Genomic DNA, 17,684 nt, shown 5'->3' with positions numbered 1-17,684 from the left:
CACAATATCAAAGTAAGTGATTGTCATCAAAGATTCCTTTAACCAATCTAACCATTTATCACAAAAATCCATTTTCTTCATAATAGCCCATTCATAACTCTACTTCACGCTATTATATGTCTTACTCAAGTCTAATTTAAAGGCCATGTCACACTCACTGTGCGTTTTATTTTTCAAAAAGTACATAAATTCATGTGCAATGAAAATGTTATCAATAATCAACCTCCCATAAATAAAGACACTTTGAGTGTCAATAATTACTCTATTTATCACTCCTTATAATCTATAAACCAAGATCATATAAATAATTTTATAGACCACACTACTCAAACTTATCAGCCTAACTTGCTTCATCAAACAAGCATTTTTAATTTTTGAAATCAAGCAAATATGTGTATGGTTAAAGCCTTTAAGGATTTTACATCTAACAAAAAAAAAGCTTTTAATTGCATTGATAACATCTTTTTTTTATTGTCTCCCAAAAGAATTGAAAAAATTTAGCAATGAATCTGTCATTTCTCAGTGCTGAGTATGGGTTGATAGAGAAGACAACTAATTTAATTTCCTTTTCAATCACCGGTCGGATCAAGGCCCGATTCATATCTTCAGTCACTTTGATTGGGATTCATTCAATTTCCTCCATTGGATCTCTAGGATTACTTGTAATAAATAATTCTTCAAAATAAGATTGTGCAGCAGCTACGATTTCTTCTAGTTCCTTAATGCGTGACCATCTTAATTATATCCTTTTTCATAGCATTTTCATAGTGTTTTTAGTTAGATTTTATTAATTTTTACTATGTTTTAGTGTAAAATTCTTCTTTGGATGCTACTTTGATTTTTTGTATTATTTTTATGATTTTAGGTAAATTTTTGGCAAATTTAGTAGAGTCTTGAGTAGAGAAAAAGAAAGGATAGCAGATGTTGTCAATCCTGACCTCAGTGCATTCCAACAAGCACATCTTGAGCTGCACAGGTTTAATTGGCGTGGTCTCAACGGCGTTAGAAAGATAACTTCTAGAACTTTCCAATGATATATCATACTTTATACTTCTTTTCCAGAATCACTGCCAAAACTGGCGTTAAACATCCACACCTAGTGTTTAACGCCCAAAGAGGAGTAACCCAGCATTGAACCCCCAAAATCGGTGTTCAACGCTAGCTAGGGAGCAAGGAAACAATAAGCATGCTCCCTATGGGCGTTCAATGCCCAGAACCCAAGTTGAATGCCAGACATCAATCTAAACACTCACCAAATGGACCCCAAAATAGATTTTAGCACTCGTTAGGCTTTTCTTATTTTATTTTTGTAATTCTTAAATTAAATTATCTTTTAGGTTTAGTATTTACTATTTAAAGCGAAGATCACTTAGGAATTAGGGAATGAACATTACTTCAGATCTTCTTTACTTTTTATTTCGTTTTCTCTGTAAAGTATGAGTAACTAAACCTCCTAGTTAAGGTTAGGAGCTCTGCTTATTTCTATGGATTAATATCATTACTCTTCTATTTTATATATTTGATTCAGTTCTAAGGTATTGTTTTCGTTCTTAATCCTATGAATCTGGGGTGAAACAGAAGTATGACACCTGATTCTACGTGAGTTCCTGTGAGACTCTGACCAAGGTCACTTGAGCTACAGCTTGAAAACACTCCTCCAAAACTGAAGGTTACCTGCAGCTGATTGAGATATGTGACATGAAATCCTGTCAATTTTAGGTAATTAAGGTTTTTGTGACGCTAAACTAATATGATGACCTTCACCCTCGTTCGAATTGAATGACCACTGACCTTGGCTTTTGATGAGAATCAGAAAAGATTGAATTGCCAAGGAATTGGGGTTTGATCACTTATGGTTTTCCATGGAATGAATCATTCATTGTTAAAATAGTCAGTAAAAATTATTAATCTGGAAAGATAAACGTCTCCGAGACCTTAACTGCTTCCATATATTATCTCTACAACAACCTTTAATTTCTTTTCTTTATTATCTTGTTCTATGCGCTTACACCAACAAACTCTCTTTACTTTTTGCCTGACTAAGTCCAGCAAGATAACAATTGCTTGCTCAATCCAACAATTCTCGTGGGATCGACCCTCACTCACTTGAGGTATTACTTGGATGACCAAGTAAACTTGTTGGTGAAGTTGTGTGAGTTTAAATTTAGCGCACCAAGTTTGTGGCGCCATTGCCAAAGATGTTCGTGATTGACAAGTACTGATTGTCTTGTGGCTTAGATTAGGTAATTTTTACTAGTTTTTCATTTAATAATTTTTCCTTTTTAAATTTTCGAACATTCTTTGTTTATTTTCTTAAAATTTTTCAACAATTCATCTTAGTCATCTTTTTCTTTTTTTTTCGAATTTTGTTTCAATTTTTAAGTTTGGTGTCTCTTAGTTTTGGTTAATTTTTCTTTTTCTTGATTTTCGAATTTGATCTTGTTTTTCTTTCTTGAAAATTGCAATTTATTTCTTGTTTATCTTTTTCCCTTAATTCTCGAAATCTTTTGCTATTTTTTTTGTTTAATTTCAATTTTTAAATTTGGTGTCTTTTTAGTGTTTCTCTTTTTTATTTTTTAAATTTTCGAAAAAAAACCTAAACTTTTCTCTTAAATTTTCAAAAATTTTGAATCGTTTTCTTATCTTAGTTTAAGATTTTACACAACTAGAAAATGGATAAATACAGACAGATTTAGTCTTTATTACAGACGGATTTTTAGTTACCGACAAAATTACCGACGGATTTTCTCCCTCTGTAAAAATCCCGTCGGAAATTATTTACCGACGGATTTTTTTCCGTCAGAAAATTACCGACGGATTTTTACTAGTTACCGACGGATTTTCCCTCTGTAAATCCTCCCTCCATTTCCTGAAGGCGACAAACTTACAGACGAATTTTTCATCTGTAATTACAGACGGATTTTCAGACGAATTTTCCATCTGTAATTACAGACAGATTTTCAGACGGATTTTTTGTCTGTAATTACAGACAGATTTTTAGACGGATTTTTCGTCTGTAATTACACACGGATTTTTCGACAGATTTTTCGTCTGTAATTTAAACTTTGGAAAATCATGATTACAGGCAAAAAATTCGTCTGTAAATCCGTCTGTAAGGTAAAATAGAATTTTTTTACTTTTTCTAGTTACAAAATAAACTTGTTTTCATACAAAATAAATATAAATTTAATACAAATTTTTATCTAATTTATATTCGAATATTTATTTATAATATTTCGAAAAATAAAAAAATTCATTGTATTAAAAATAAACAATATTTACAATAAATTATTCAATATGAATTGAAGATACAGCTGAAGTGATTTCATTTGTTCTAGGGTCAGCACTTTCTAAAGAAACGCCACAATAATCTTTTTTAACCAGAAGGGCAAGAACATTGAGTGAGCTCCATATTTTTGTCACATTGCTGCTTGAATCTCCCAAAGTAACAGCAAAGACAGCATCAAATCCTCCTGCTCCTGGAAGTGGCTGGGAAGGCTGCTTGCATGAAACTGATGAGAATAAAGCATCGTTTACAAACTCAGATAGCTGAGCATGAATCATGTTCAGCAATCCACTTTACTCATGAAATGAATGTATGAGATACTAACCATAATCAAATAGCTCCAATTGGATACATGATTGGACAATATGGTGAAATGAATTAGTTGACCCTCCTCCTTAAACAACAAAAAGTTTAACTAGTAAATTTATGGCAAAATATTTATCCTGGGATTAAGATCAAACCTGCCCCACAGCTGACCAGTTTCACTGAATGCATCGGGTGGAACTCCACTAACTAAAAGAGGAAAATCGCAAGTATAGAAGCTTATCAGTAAGTATAGAAAATTCAGTTATATATTGACATTTATATATATTGATATTTATATATAATAATAGTCACTAATATAAGATATATAAGGGCTTAATATAGTTTAGTAACTTCAACTTTTGTAATATTATATATCGTATTAAAAACTAAACCCAGTCCCAAATCAGTTTAGTTACTAATCCATCAACGTAATGGTAGGAGAAAAAAATAACAAAAGCATCTAAATAAAGTAGTTTAAGCCTTTAAGGATTAAGGAGTACCCTTTGCCTCATTTATTATTTGATTTGAAACCGCATGAATGTATTAGTATATGGAATTCACACAGAAGAAATCGAAGGATAAGCATGCGGAGCCTGCAAGCAATGAATTGTTGGGACCCCTTGTTTATGAGGGTTGGGGCCCGATAATAAATAGAAAAGATGGAAAGAAAAAAATAAAACTTAAAGAGCCTTTTTAAAATATTGTTAAAGTAAACAAAAAATATGTGAAACTTTACAAGATTGAAGTAAATACTAGTATGAAATACTAAGCAAGAAACTGAGAAACCAATATAGTGGTAGATATGTAAAGTGTAAACTGTAAACTATCCACAAAATATATAATATTAGTCTCTAATAACTTTAAGGTAATCAATCAATCATTGAAACCATGGAACTCAAACTAAAAGCAAGATATATTACTTGGCCTGGGGGAAAACGCTCGAATTATGTTTAGTGTGTCTTACTTTTAAGGTTCAAATATACAATGCAAATGCCAAATTCAGTTAAGGTTCATTCAACAGAGGACCAAACGAAACAGAGTAAGAATCAAGAAGAGCCATATATCAATGCATCATAGTCCCAAAAATAATAGCAAATAGAGAGTAAAGAGCAAGATGAAACAAGAAACATACATTGAATATGAGATTTTTATTGGTAGCTTCCCAAGCTAAGCCACCTCTGAAGTGTATGTTCCAAAGCAAGACCATGACAATAGCAGCCACCGCTAGAAGGTGAGCCACAAAGATAAATGGAAGAGCAGGAACTCCCAACCCCATCTTCTTCAATGTTTTCTCCTTTTGTCTCCCAATCAGAGAAGTAAGAACCAAGTGAAGTAATAACTGATAAGCTTGAGCTGGAGATTGGAAGCACCCATACTATAACTGAAGTTTCTATACTTACTGGCTTACTAACTCCACTAACTGACAATTAGAATCTGACTATAACAACATATATGAGAAAAAGAACCACCAGTTAATAGAACCTAAAAGGAGAAATAGCTTACCAGTGAGATGGAGAGTGCCACCAAACGACTGGCTGAAGATCAATATTGATGCAACATTCTAATTATGTTTAAGGATGAAAATTGGTGAAATTTTTCACTTGAAAATTTCATTATCAATATTTTCTATATAAAAACTATAGCTGAAAAGAAAATTAAATGCTACTGGTAAAAGGAACAACAACATAGTAAATTCAACAACATAGAAAATGAAATGTGGAGGTCAGATTCCCTAAATTTAAGCTCCAAGGGAAGGAAAGATGACTAAAAAGTATTTGCAAAAGTTAGATCACCTATCTACCAAGGGAAGGAATTTCAAGAAGGATTGTCTTAACAGCTTGTGTATCTAGTAACATCTGCAAAAGTATCAGTTTGTTAGCTCGTTCTCATAAGGTTTTAAGTGTTTCACAGAAAAAAAATATATGGAAATACACAAACAAACAACTCACTTCAACTGGAAATAGATAATAGATTAAATACTCACCACTTTTCGAATTGCAGGTTCCAAAATAAAGTAGTAGCATTATCCAAAATAAAGTATACATGCCAATAACAAAATACAATCATATACTTTAATACCAAAATATACAAAGAGCTAAACAAAAATTCTCAATTGAACCATTATCAAATAGTGGTTGTACTTTAATGCCCCATTATCACTGCCAACTTCTCTCACATGAGGTTGAGATTTTGCTTCTCTCACATGAGGACACAATTAAAAAATTCAAATAAGTCTTACTACTCCCCACGTGAGAAAAGTTGAAGGATTCACACTTTGGTGTGGTAACAACTTAATTACCTCTCTCCTTTCCATTCCCAGTTTCAATTGGTACTACATAAGCCAAAATAATTGAAACATTTAAAGGTTTCTTCATAGAGTGCAGAATGAAAACAGGTGTTAGTAATGAACAACCACTCCCAAGTATGAGCTTAACAGGTGTTAGCTGGAGGAAAGAAAAGTAACAAAAGGAAAATATAATGAAGATTAACATGTAATAATATTGATAGTGAGCCATCTATTCTTAGTTCATATGGTTAATTTGTTTAACAAAGTACTGAAACGGTAGATTAAATAATTAGAATATTACTTAAGACAGAAAAACAGTAAACCAGACAATGCATCAATTTGACTCGAGCCTTTTATTGGTGCAGGAAGCAGAAAATTAGTAGTAGATAATGTATATAGTAGATGACAAGAAAACTTCCATAAAAAATTTAGTTGCATGCATAACATAAAAAACTTTGATATCTGATTCTCTTTTATTCTTCGTTGCATCCTCCTTCTATAAATAGTAATATCCCTTTATTAGTTTTTACTTGACTCACTTAATAATACTTAATAGTTAACACAATCTGATCTGATTCCCACAAATAATTACAACTAATGTCTAAATAAAATAATTACAACTAATGTCTCTTGCAGAAAGTAAAAACTATTAAGAATTTCAAATGGTTTTCGTTAGTCACCCAAGTTAAAATCAATCACATGTTTGTTACAAAAAAGGAACCAACACAAGCACTCACCGGTAATAGAATTCGTCCCTGTTGTGTAAGAGAATGAAGGGGTATTTTGTATGAGCTTGCCACATGAACACTGTAACACACATGCCTCTAAATTTCCCTTTGTTGAAACTCACATCAGCTGCATCCAATGCTTATTTAACAATAACATCATCACATGCAATTGTGATAATTTCTTATTAAAAAAACAAAACAAAACAAAAACAAACAAGATAATTGAGTTCAGTAATGCAATTGTGAAACTGACCAGTGTTTAATTTGATACTAAGATGAAATCAATTTCCAAAAAAGTACCAAAAGTAACCAAAATTAACCAGTCTCATTATATGACCTTAGAACAGTAACCACAGCCAAATCAATGATCATCAACGACTCCAGGAGCCTCCAATTTTCCAGATTCAGGTCAAATCAAATGTAGAATTTTCACTACTCAGCAACAATTCAGCAAAGCTAGTAGCAGAAAATTCAATAATCACATATCTCCAATTTTAGAATTCAGATTCAGAATATAAAATTACAGAATTAGAGTCTACAACAGCAAAAGCTTCAGAATCAGCAAGGAATCTAAAACTTACAGAAGAAGTTCACATCAAAGGAGAAGAAGGAGACTCATCGAGCAATAATTCCTGTTATTGTTCAAAAAATCCAAGCAGTCTATGCAATATAATTCCTGGTTATTGCTTAATACAAAGATCATCTAATAAATCATCAAAATATATAAAAAGTAATTCAATGGGAAAATACATCAGCAAACAGCATCCAAAGTGCTGCTATAGAACATACCCTGTGAAGGAATATTAGAACAGTCCCTCTGGTGTCAAGTTTTGTGTCAGGGAACAGTAGAAGACGCCAGTCAGCTTCAACGCATATGCAGCCACTTTTCCTAGTTGGGTCAACATATTAGTAGCTTTGCTGCTGAAGTAATTGATCCAATAAATTCAGAATAACACCCAAGAATAAAAAACTGAAACGGTTGGAGGGAAGAGCAAGTTACCATCTTGAGTGTCGATGCAAATCCCAATGGAGGAACCTCAGTCGATTTTCCCCTTTCATATTTTTGTTGATAGACCTAACATCATTAGCAAAGTCGGCTCGCAGAATAGTTTCTCATGGCTTCTTCTCATGTGTCTTGAACAAAAAAAAATGAAAATCAGAAAACATTCTAGTTTAGAGGTTAGACACAACCGAGAAATTCAATATTCCTAACTGTTCATTAGAAATGGGAAGCTGCCTACCTTAATCAAGTTCAATATGATAATTGGATTTCCATATCTCTTAACAAGATTTTCAAAATGAAGACTTGTGACTTCAAAGGTGTTGTCCTTCTTTGATACTAGAAAAAGAAAAAAGAAGCAAAAAAGCTCTCAGAAAAAATTACATAACAAGCAGAGAATAGTTGCTTCCACATCATACATATAATGTCAGGTTTTGTGTTCAATGGAGAGGCTTCTTGAGACCAGAACAGAGGAATTGAACCCCAAATCTGCACCACAGAACTTATTTTCATCGAGCTTCCATCACGAGCATCTGCAAAGACTATCTGCTCTGTCTCAACATCGTTAGCTACTCTTCCCTTTTCATTCACTCCTCGTTTCAGATATCTGCATCACAAGATAGAGCAAGCAAGGAATATGTCAAGAAATAAGTAAGATAAAAATGCCAAAATTTTATAGTTTCAAATTCTTCCAATAGAAGAAATTTTGTTGAGGTTCATGGTAGTAGACTAGTAGTATATTGTAGGGTTGACCAAGGTGCCTTAGTTTTTGTTATCTAAATTAATAGTAGGACTGGTGAGTGTTAGTTGCATAAGGCAAAGAAACAAGTGAGAAATTCAAGAGATTTGCATAGTGGCATGACAAATTTTCATATTTTGAGTAATCAAAGTTATTCTAACATTATAAAGTAGATATTTTTTCTCAGGTGATACACAAATTTTAACGAAATGGTTTAAAGTTCAGCCATCCATACCACTTTTGTCATCAGGTTCAATCATGGTGAGAATTCCATTCTCTGTTTTTCTACCCTTATCTCCTCAAGAACCTTTCTGTGTTGTAGTTATATCTTGTTAGCTTCCATGGAAAAGCTGTATGAATGATACAAGACATTAATAAGAATGAAGAATAACAATATTGTAACACTGAATGAAGAATGAAAAACTAGTGACTGATCATTCTTATGATATAAGTACACCAAGTGTTCTACAAAATTAAATGAGAGATTTGAAAAACCTTATGCAAATGAAAGCTGGAGTGATCAACTTGTATGATCAAATCAACAGGGAAACTTGCCTTGGGAATCCTACACCAAATGGTACAAATAACATAACATAAATAAATAAAAGACTGCAGTATCATAGTTGTTGATAGAAACTCTTCAAGAGAATAATGCTCATGCAAAATGGAGATATGTACCAGGTATGGTTTCTAAAAGAAAAGAATGAGGATCAGATATTTGACAAAAGATCAATATATGTCGTGATTTATTTCACCGCAATTTAACCACCAACATCTATTATGCTATATAGATTTCCTCGCATCCAACAGCCCTTTCATATGTACTCAATTATGAACAAATATGAACAAAATTATGAACAAAATTATGAACTGCTTAATAGACATTTTATGAACAAAATTCACAAAGTACACATCATTCAATATTATCATTGCTTATGAACAATTATGAATAAAAAAATTATTAAAGAGAAAAATGAAACAACCAATTTTGTGAGAGAGTAACGAGCAAAAGAAGCGTCAGCTGAAGAAAAATACAAAATATGAACGAATAGAAAAGTTAGGGTTTGCGATCTAGCAGCTATGCGAAGAGAATCTGACAAAGAAAGCGGTGATCTGGAATGAAAAGAAGCTCGGAATCTGACGGCAACGGATCTTCTACGGTGGTGGTGGAGGCTGTGTCTGTGTAGGGGCTGCAGTGGCTGCACCGCTGAGGGGTTGCAAGGCTGTGGGGGTTACGGGGAGCTGCGAGGGCTGATGCGGGGGCTGCGTGGCTGCAGTGGCGGCAGAGACTGCAGTGGCTGTGGGCGACAGGGTGCAGGGCGAAGTGAATGGCGAGTGAATGGAGTGAATGGCGAGTAACTAGGCGTGAATGGCGAGTGAATGGAGTTAATCTTCAACTAGGGTTTTCAATATTTTCGACGGATTTCATTTAAATTACAGACGGATTTTCCGTCTGTAATAATTTAATAAAACGCGCATTTTGTCTACTTAATTATAGACGAAAAATCTGTCTGTAATCACTCTATGGAAAAAAAAATTAATTTTTCTGACAGAATTATAGACGGATTCTCTTTTCCGTCTGTAATTTATGCTAATCTTTTTTTTATTTTCCGACAAAAAAATCCCTCTGAAATTCCGTTTGTATTTCAGTGGGATAAAATCCGTCGGAAATATTCGTCTGTAATAACTAGTTTTCTAGTAGTGTTATGTTTGGTATCCCATTAGTAATCTTTTTGTTTAATTGAGTTTTCTTTAACCTTATCTTGTTTATCGTTCTTGATCTTTTGATCTTTTTCTTTGATTTTAAAATTTTGTTATCTTATCTTAGTTTTAAATTCAAATTTAAAAGTTTAGTATTTTGTTAGTTTTTCTTTCTTTCAAATTTGAATTTCAAATCGTTATTTGACTTTCTCTTTCCAATTTTTCGAAAATTTTTAAAATAAACCTCCCATCTTTAATTTCAAATCTTGATAGTTAGTTGTTTGCTTTATCTTATTTTAATTTTAAGTTTGGTGTCTTTTTAACTTTTCTTTCTCTTTCTTCCTTTTCGAAAACTTCTTAGCTTCTATTTTTCTCTTTCTTTTTGAAAAATCTTTAATTTAAGGACACTTTTATTTTCAAATTTTTTTACTTTATCTCATTTGATTTCTTTATTAGAGTTTCTCACAGGGAGCTTTCTATACTCTGACGTAGAAACTCCTTTCTTTCCCTTCTCTTGTTTTGTTTCTTCTTGTTTATGAGCAGGAACAGGGATAAGTGACGATCGGATTTTCTATCAGTAAAGAAATTCACAAATATAATCGCATTGTAAGTATATTTTCTAAACCAATAGAGAATCCTTTCATACAAAAGTTTTGTTTGTCACTTAAGCAAACCCAATAAAAATAAATAACCGAAGTATTCAAACCTCGGGTCGTCTTCTCAAGGAATTACAGGGAAGTATGATTTATTATTGGTTATGAAAAAAAGATATATTTTTGGGTTTTTGAAATAGAGAACAAGTAATTTAAATATCAAGAAAAATAAATTAATAATTAAGAAAACTCTTGGTGAGGTATGAGAATTAGAATTCCTATCCTAGTTATCCTTATCAATGGTGATGAGAATTATATTTTGCTCCCACTAAGTCAAGTGGTTAAATTAAATTAACACCTAAAGTCTTAGTCAACTCCTAAGGAAAGACTAGAGTTATAAGAATCTAAATCAATCAGCAAAGGTATCAATTATCAATCACAATGTGTCTGAACTCTCAAGAGTTACTAATTAATCAACCAAAGCCAAGAATGTAGAAAGCTAAATAAAAATCATGCGTCTGAAAATACCTCAAATTGCATTAATTAAGAAAATCAATCCAAACATAAAGAGTTCATAAACCAAATTGAGAAAATAAATAAAAGAAACATTGAACCTGTGATTGAAGAAGATGAAATCCTAATCCTAATAGAAATCCTAATCCTAATCCTAAGAGAGAAGAGAGAACCTCTCTCTCTAAAAACTACATCTAAACCTAAAATTGTGTGTATGATCTGATATCTTGAGTCTCTGTATGTTTCCTGACTTTAATCTGTGTTTCTGGGCCGAAATCTGGGTCAAAACGCGGCCCAAAATCGTCTTCAGCGTACTCTGTAATTTCTGCAGATCGCGCATGTCACGCGTATGCGTCGTCCACGCGTGCACGTCATTCAGCAATTTTCTTCTCCACGCGTGTGCGTCAGGCACGCTCTCGTGTCGTTTGCGCGAACTCCAATCCACGCGTACGCGTCCAGCACGTGAGCGCGTCACTGCGATTTTCTCTATTGCACGCGGTCGCGTGAGCTATGCGTCCACATCACTTCTCACTGGTCATCTCCTTAATTTCTTGTGTTCCTTCCATTTTTGCAAGCTTCCTCTCCATTCTCTAAGCCATTTCTACCTTATGAAGTCTGAAACACTTAACACACGGATCACGGCATCGAATGGTATAAAGGATAATAAAAATATACAATTAAAAGATCTTTAGGAAGCAAGTTTTCATTCATAGAATAAATTTGGGAAGGAATTGTAATATCATGCAATTCATATGCATAAGTGGGTGAAAAGCTGATAAAAACCACTCAATTTAGCACGAGATAAATCATAAAGTAGTGGTTTATCAATAAGAAAGCCTTTCTTGATCCTGATCCTGAACTTGAGAGGACCTTGAGGTGGCATTTTTAACAAGCTCAAGCTAGTAGAGCCGGAGGAAATCTCACAGAATCTCTTGAGCAAGAAGCTGAAGATACAACTATGGTAGCCAATCCAAATGCTGGAGGAGACGCAAGAAAGGTCCTTGGCTCTTACACTGTACCCACACTTCTATAGGCGCAACATATCCATACCTGCCATAGGTGCCAACAACTTCGAGCTTAAGCCTCAACTAGTCACTTTGGTGTAACAGAATTGCTATTTTCAGAGACTCCTGCAGGAGGACCCCAAGAAGTTCATATCTGATTTCCTACAGATCTGTGATACTGTGAAGACTAATGGAGTGAACCCTGAGGTTTACAAGCTCATACTCTTCCCTTTTGTTGTAAGGGATAGAGCAAAGCTATGGCTGAATTCTCAGCCTAAGAAGAGCCTAGACACGTGGGAGAAGGTAGTCAATGAATTTTCGACCAAGTTCTTTCCACCTCAGAAGCTGAGTAAGCTTAGGCTGGAAGTCCAGACCTTCAGATAGAAAGAGGGAGAGTCCCTCTATGAAGCCTGAGAGAGGTACAAGCAGCTTATTAGGAGGTGCCCTCCCGACATGATCTCAGAGTGGACCATGTTGGAAATCTTCTATGATGCCTTTCTGAGATTTCCAAGATGTCATTGGATCACTCTGCTGGTGGCTCACGGATGGATGAGGATTTTCACCAGCTTGGATTTTTTCACTTAAAATAACTTTCGTTGCAAGTATATAGACCAAACTGGCAACCAACTCACACAATCAAAGTTTAAAATTTCTAATTCAAATTAACCGAGAGTAATCAAACCTCGGGTTGTCATCCCTAGAAACTAATGCCTAAGAGCACACAATTTTGGTTGTTGAGAGCAAAGGGGTGTTCTCAATAAAGAAATGAACAATTAAAGAAATAAAAGAACAAGACAAAATTGCAATTAATAAACTAATAAAGGAATAAAAGAACTATGTATGAAATATGGACAAGTAATGCTTTAAAATGAGTGAAAAGTGGTTCAAAACATAAATGGGAGCCTTGACTTGAGATAAGTTATGGAATTCCTTCCTTGCCATAACCACAACTATGATAATTATGATGGATTAATCTCACCAAGTCTAACCTTAACATTGAAGAGTAAGTGGTGGACAGTTGGTATGAAGCAAGTTATGGTCATCTTGTAAATCCTAGTCAGGCGGATTTAACTAATTTAAGAGATTATTGGTTTTTAAAAGATAAATAAAATAAACAGGAAATAAAGATAAAGTTACTCATGTAATCCAATGGTGGGAATTTCAGATAGGTGCATAGAGGTGCTGTGTTCCTTCCGAATCTCTACTTTCTTATTACATTCATCCTATCCTTCTTACTCCTTTCCATGGCATGCTGTATGTAGGGCATCACCGTTGTCAATGGCTACATCCCATCCTCTCAGTGAAAATGATCCAAATGCTCTGTCACAGCACGGCTAATCATCTGTCGGTTCTCAATCAGGTTGGAGTAGAATCCAGTGATTCTTTTGCGTCTGTCAGTAACGCCTAGCCTTCAGAAGTTTGAAGCTTGTCACAGTCATTCAATCCCGGAATCCTACTCGGAATACCACAGACAAGGTTAGACTTTCCGGATTCCCATGAATGCCGCCATCAATTCTAGCTTATACCACGAAGATTCTGATTAAGGAATCCAAGAGATATGCGCCCGGTCTAAGGTAGAACGAAAGTGGTTGTCAATCACGCGCATTCATAGGTGAGAATGATGATGAGTGTCACAGATCATCACATTCATCAAGTTGAAGTGCAACGAATATCTTAGAACAGGAATAAATCGAATTGGGTAGAAAATAATAGTAATTGCATTAAAACTTGAGGTACAGCAGAGCTCCACACCCTTAATCTATGGTGTGTAGAAACTCCACCGTTGAAAATACATAAGTGAAAGAGGTTCAGGCATGGCCGAATGGCCAGCCCCCATGAAGGTCTAAGGACTAGGCATCCAGAGATGTCTAATACAATAGTAAACTATCCTATTTATACTAGACTAGCTACTAGGGTTTACAGGAGTAAATAATTTGATGCATAAATCCACTTCCAGGGCCCACTTGGTGTATGTTTGGGCTGAGCTTGATCTATCCACGAGCTGAGGCTTCTTCTAGAGTTGAACTCCAAGTTGTAACGTGTTTTGGGCGTTCAACTCCGGTTTGTGACGTGTTTCTGACGTTTGACTCCAGACAGCAACATGGAACTGGCGTTGAGCGCCAGTACATCATCTAATCACAAATAAAGTTTAGACTATTATATATTGCTGGACAGCTCTGGATGTCTACTTTCTAACGCCGTTGAGAGCGCGCCATTTGGAGTTTTGTAGCTCTAGAAAATCCATTTCAAGTGCAGGGATGTCAGATTCCAACAGCATCAGCAGTCCTTTGCAGCCTCCTATCAGAGTTTTGCTCAGGTCCCTCAATTTCAGCCAGAAAATACCTGAAATCACAAAAAAAACACACAAACTCATAGTAAAGTCCAGAAATGTGAATTTAGCATAAAAATTAATGAAAACATCCCTAAAAGTAACTAGATCATACTAAAAACTATCTAAAAACAATGCCAAAAAGCGTATAAATTATCCGCTCATCACAACATCAAACTTAAATTGTTGCTTGTCCCCAAGCAACTGAAGATAAATTAGAATAAAAAGAAGGGAATATACTATAAATCCAAAAATATCAATGAATATTAATTCTAATTAGATGAGCGGGACTTGTAGCTTTTTGCTTCTGAACAGTTTTGGCATCTTGCTTTTTCCTTTGAAGTTTAGAATGATTGGCTTCTCTAGGAACTTAGAATTTCGGATAGTGTTATTGATTCTCCTAGTTAAGTATGCTGATTCTTGAGCACAGCTACTTTTATGAGTATTGGCCATGGCCCTAAGCACTTTGTTTTCCAATATTACCACCGGATACATAAATGCCACAGACACATGACTGGGTGAACCTTTTTAGATTGTGACTCAGCTTTGCTAGAGTCCCCAGTTAGAGGTGTTCAGAGCTCTTAAGCACACTCTTTTTGCTTTGGATCACAACTTTAACCACTCAGTCTCAAGCTTTTCACTTAGACCTGCATGCCACAAGCACATGGTTAGGGACAGCTTGATTTAGCTGCTTAGGCCTGGATTTTAGTTCCTTGGGCCCTCCTATCCATTGATGCTCAAAGCCTTGGATCCTTTTTACCTTTGCCTTTTGGTTTTAAGGGCTATTGGCTTTTTCTGCTTGCTTTTTTCTTTTTCTTTCTATTTTTTTCGCAAATTTTTTTCTGCAAGCTTTTACTTTTTCATTGCTTTTTCTTGCTTCAAGAATCAATTTTCATGATTTTTCAGATTGTCAATAACATTCTCTTTGTTCATCATTCTTTCAAGAGCCAACAATTTTAACATTCATAGACAACAAGATCAAAATTATGCACTGTTCAAGCATTCATTCAGAAAACAAAAAGTTTTGTCACCACATCAATATAATTAAACTAAATTCAAGGACAATTTTCAAAATTTATGTACTTATTGTTCTTTTGAATTAAAAAAATTTTCATTTAAGAGAGGTGAAGGATTAATGGAATTATTCATAGCTTTAAGATATAGTTACTAACTACTAATGATCATGAAGTAGAGACACAAAACATAGATAAACATATAACACAAAAAACCAAAAAACAGAGAGATAAGAACAAGGAAGTTAAGGAATGAGTCCACCTTAGTGAGGGTGGCACCTTATTGAAGGACCATTGATGTCCTTGAGCTCTTCTACGTCTCTTCCTTGTCTTTGTTGCTCCTCCCTAGTGATTTTGGTGCTCCTAATAATTATGTGAAGGAAAATGTATCCCCTAAGGTATCTCAGAGATTTCTTATGTATCCCCTGAGGTATCTCAGGGATTTCTTGATGAGAGAATTTCTCATGCTCTCTTGATGTGCAGTCAAATGCTCTTCTACTGAGTTATGGACCCTTGAGGTGAATATCTCCATCTCCCATGACTCAGAGGTGGAAGCTTTTGTCTTCTCTTTTGCTTCTCTTTCTTTTCTCTCTTTTTTTTGAGGTTTCTCTGGCCTTAGGTGCCATCAATGGTTATGGAAAAGTAAGAAAAGAAGATATAGAGGAGAGGGAGAGATGTGTATGTTTTGACCATATGGGTGGGATTGGGTGGGGAAGAGATGGATGGATGTGAGTGGTGAAGAGGTGATGGGGAAGAGAGATTGAGGTGATTGGTAAGAGAGGATGAATGTTAAGAAGAGGGGAGAATATGGTAGGTGGGGATCCTATGGGGTCCACAGATCCTGAGATGTCAAGGATTTACATTCCTGCACCAATTAGGCATGTAAAATGCCTTTGCATGCAATTCTGGCGTTTAAACGCCGAAGTGATGCATGTTCTGGGCGTTCAACGCCCATGTGCAGCATGTTTCTGGCGTTAAACGCCAGTTCCATGCTTGTTTCTGGCATTCAGCGCCAGCTCTATGCTCTGTTTTGGCGTTGAACGCCAGCCAGATGCACCTTACTGGCGTTTAAATGCCAGTAAGTCCTTCCTCCAGGGTATGATTTTTCTTCTGCTGTTTTTGATTCTGTTTTTAATTTTAATAACTTTTTTGTACTCCACATGATCATGAACCTACTAAAACACTAAATAACAATAAAATAAAAATAAAATTAGATAAATAAAGATTGGGTTGCCTCCCAATAAGTGCTTCTTTAATGTTAATAGCTTGACAGTGGGCTCTCATAGAGCCACAAAGGTGGTCAGGTCAATATTGTGGACTCCCAACACCAAACTTAGAGTTTGGATATGGGGGTTCAATACCAAACTTAGAGTTTAGTTGTGGCCTCCCAACACCAAACTTAGAGTTTGATTGTGGGGGCTCTGTTTGACTCTGTATTGAGAAAAGCTCTGCATGCTTACTCTCCCTTGTTACAGAAGGGTAGTCGTGTGCCTTAAACACAAGGTAGTCCCCATTCAATTGAAGGACTAATTCTCCTCTGTTAACATCTATCACAGCTTCTGCTGTGGCTAGGAAAGGTCTTCCAAGGATGATGCATTCATCCTCTTCCTTCCTAGTGTCTAAGATTATGAAATCAGCAGGGATGTAAAGGCCTTCAACCTTTACTAACACGTCCTCTACTAATCCATAAGCCTGTCTTACTGACTTGTCTGCCAATTATAATGAGAATAAGGCAGGCTGTACCTCAATGATCCCTAGTTTCTCCATTACAGAGAGTGGCATAAGATTTATCCCTGACCCCAGATCACACAGATCCTTGTTAAAGGTCATGGTGCCTATGGTACAGGGTATTAAGAATTTACCAGGATCTTGTCTCTTTTGAGGTAAAGTTTTCTGAACCCATGTATCTAGTTCACTAATGAGCAAGGGAGGTTCACCTTCCCAAGTCTCATTACCAAACAACTTGGCATTCAGCTTCATGATAGCTCCTAGATATTGAGCTACTTATTCTCTAGTTATATCTTCATCCTCTTCAGAGGAAGAATAATCTTCAGAGCTCATGAATGGCAGAAGGATATTTAATAGAATCTCTATGGTCTCAATATGAGCCTCAGATTCCTTCAGGTCCTCAATAGGGAACTCCTTCTTGTTTGAGAGACGTCCCAGGAGGTCTTCCTCACTAGGA

This window comes from Arachis duranensis, chromosome 9 (genome assembly GCF_000817695.3).
Source record: "Arachis duranensis cultivar V14167 chromosome 9, aradu.V14167.gnm2.J7QH, whole genome shotgun sequence".
In the NCBI taxonomy this organism is placed as follows: domain Eukaryota; kingdom Viridiplantae; phylum Streptophyta; class Magnoliopsida; order Fabales; family Fabaceae; genus Arachis; species Arachis duranensis.
Note: the sequence above shows the minus strand (reverse complement) of the source record.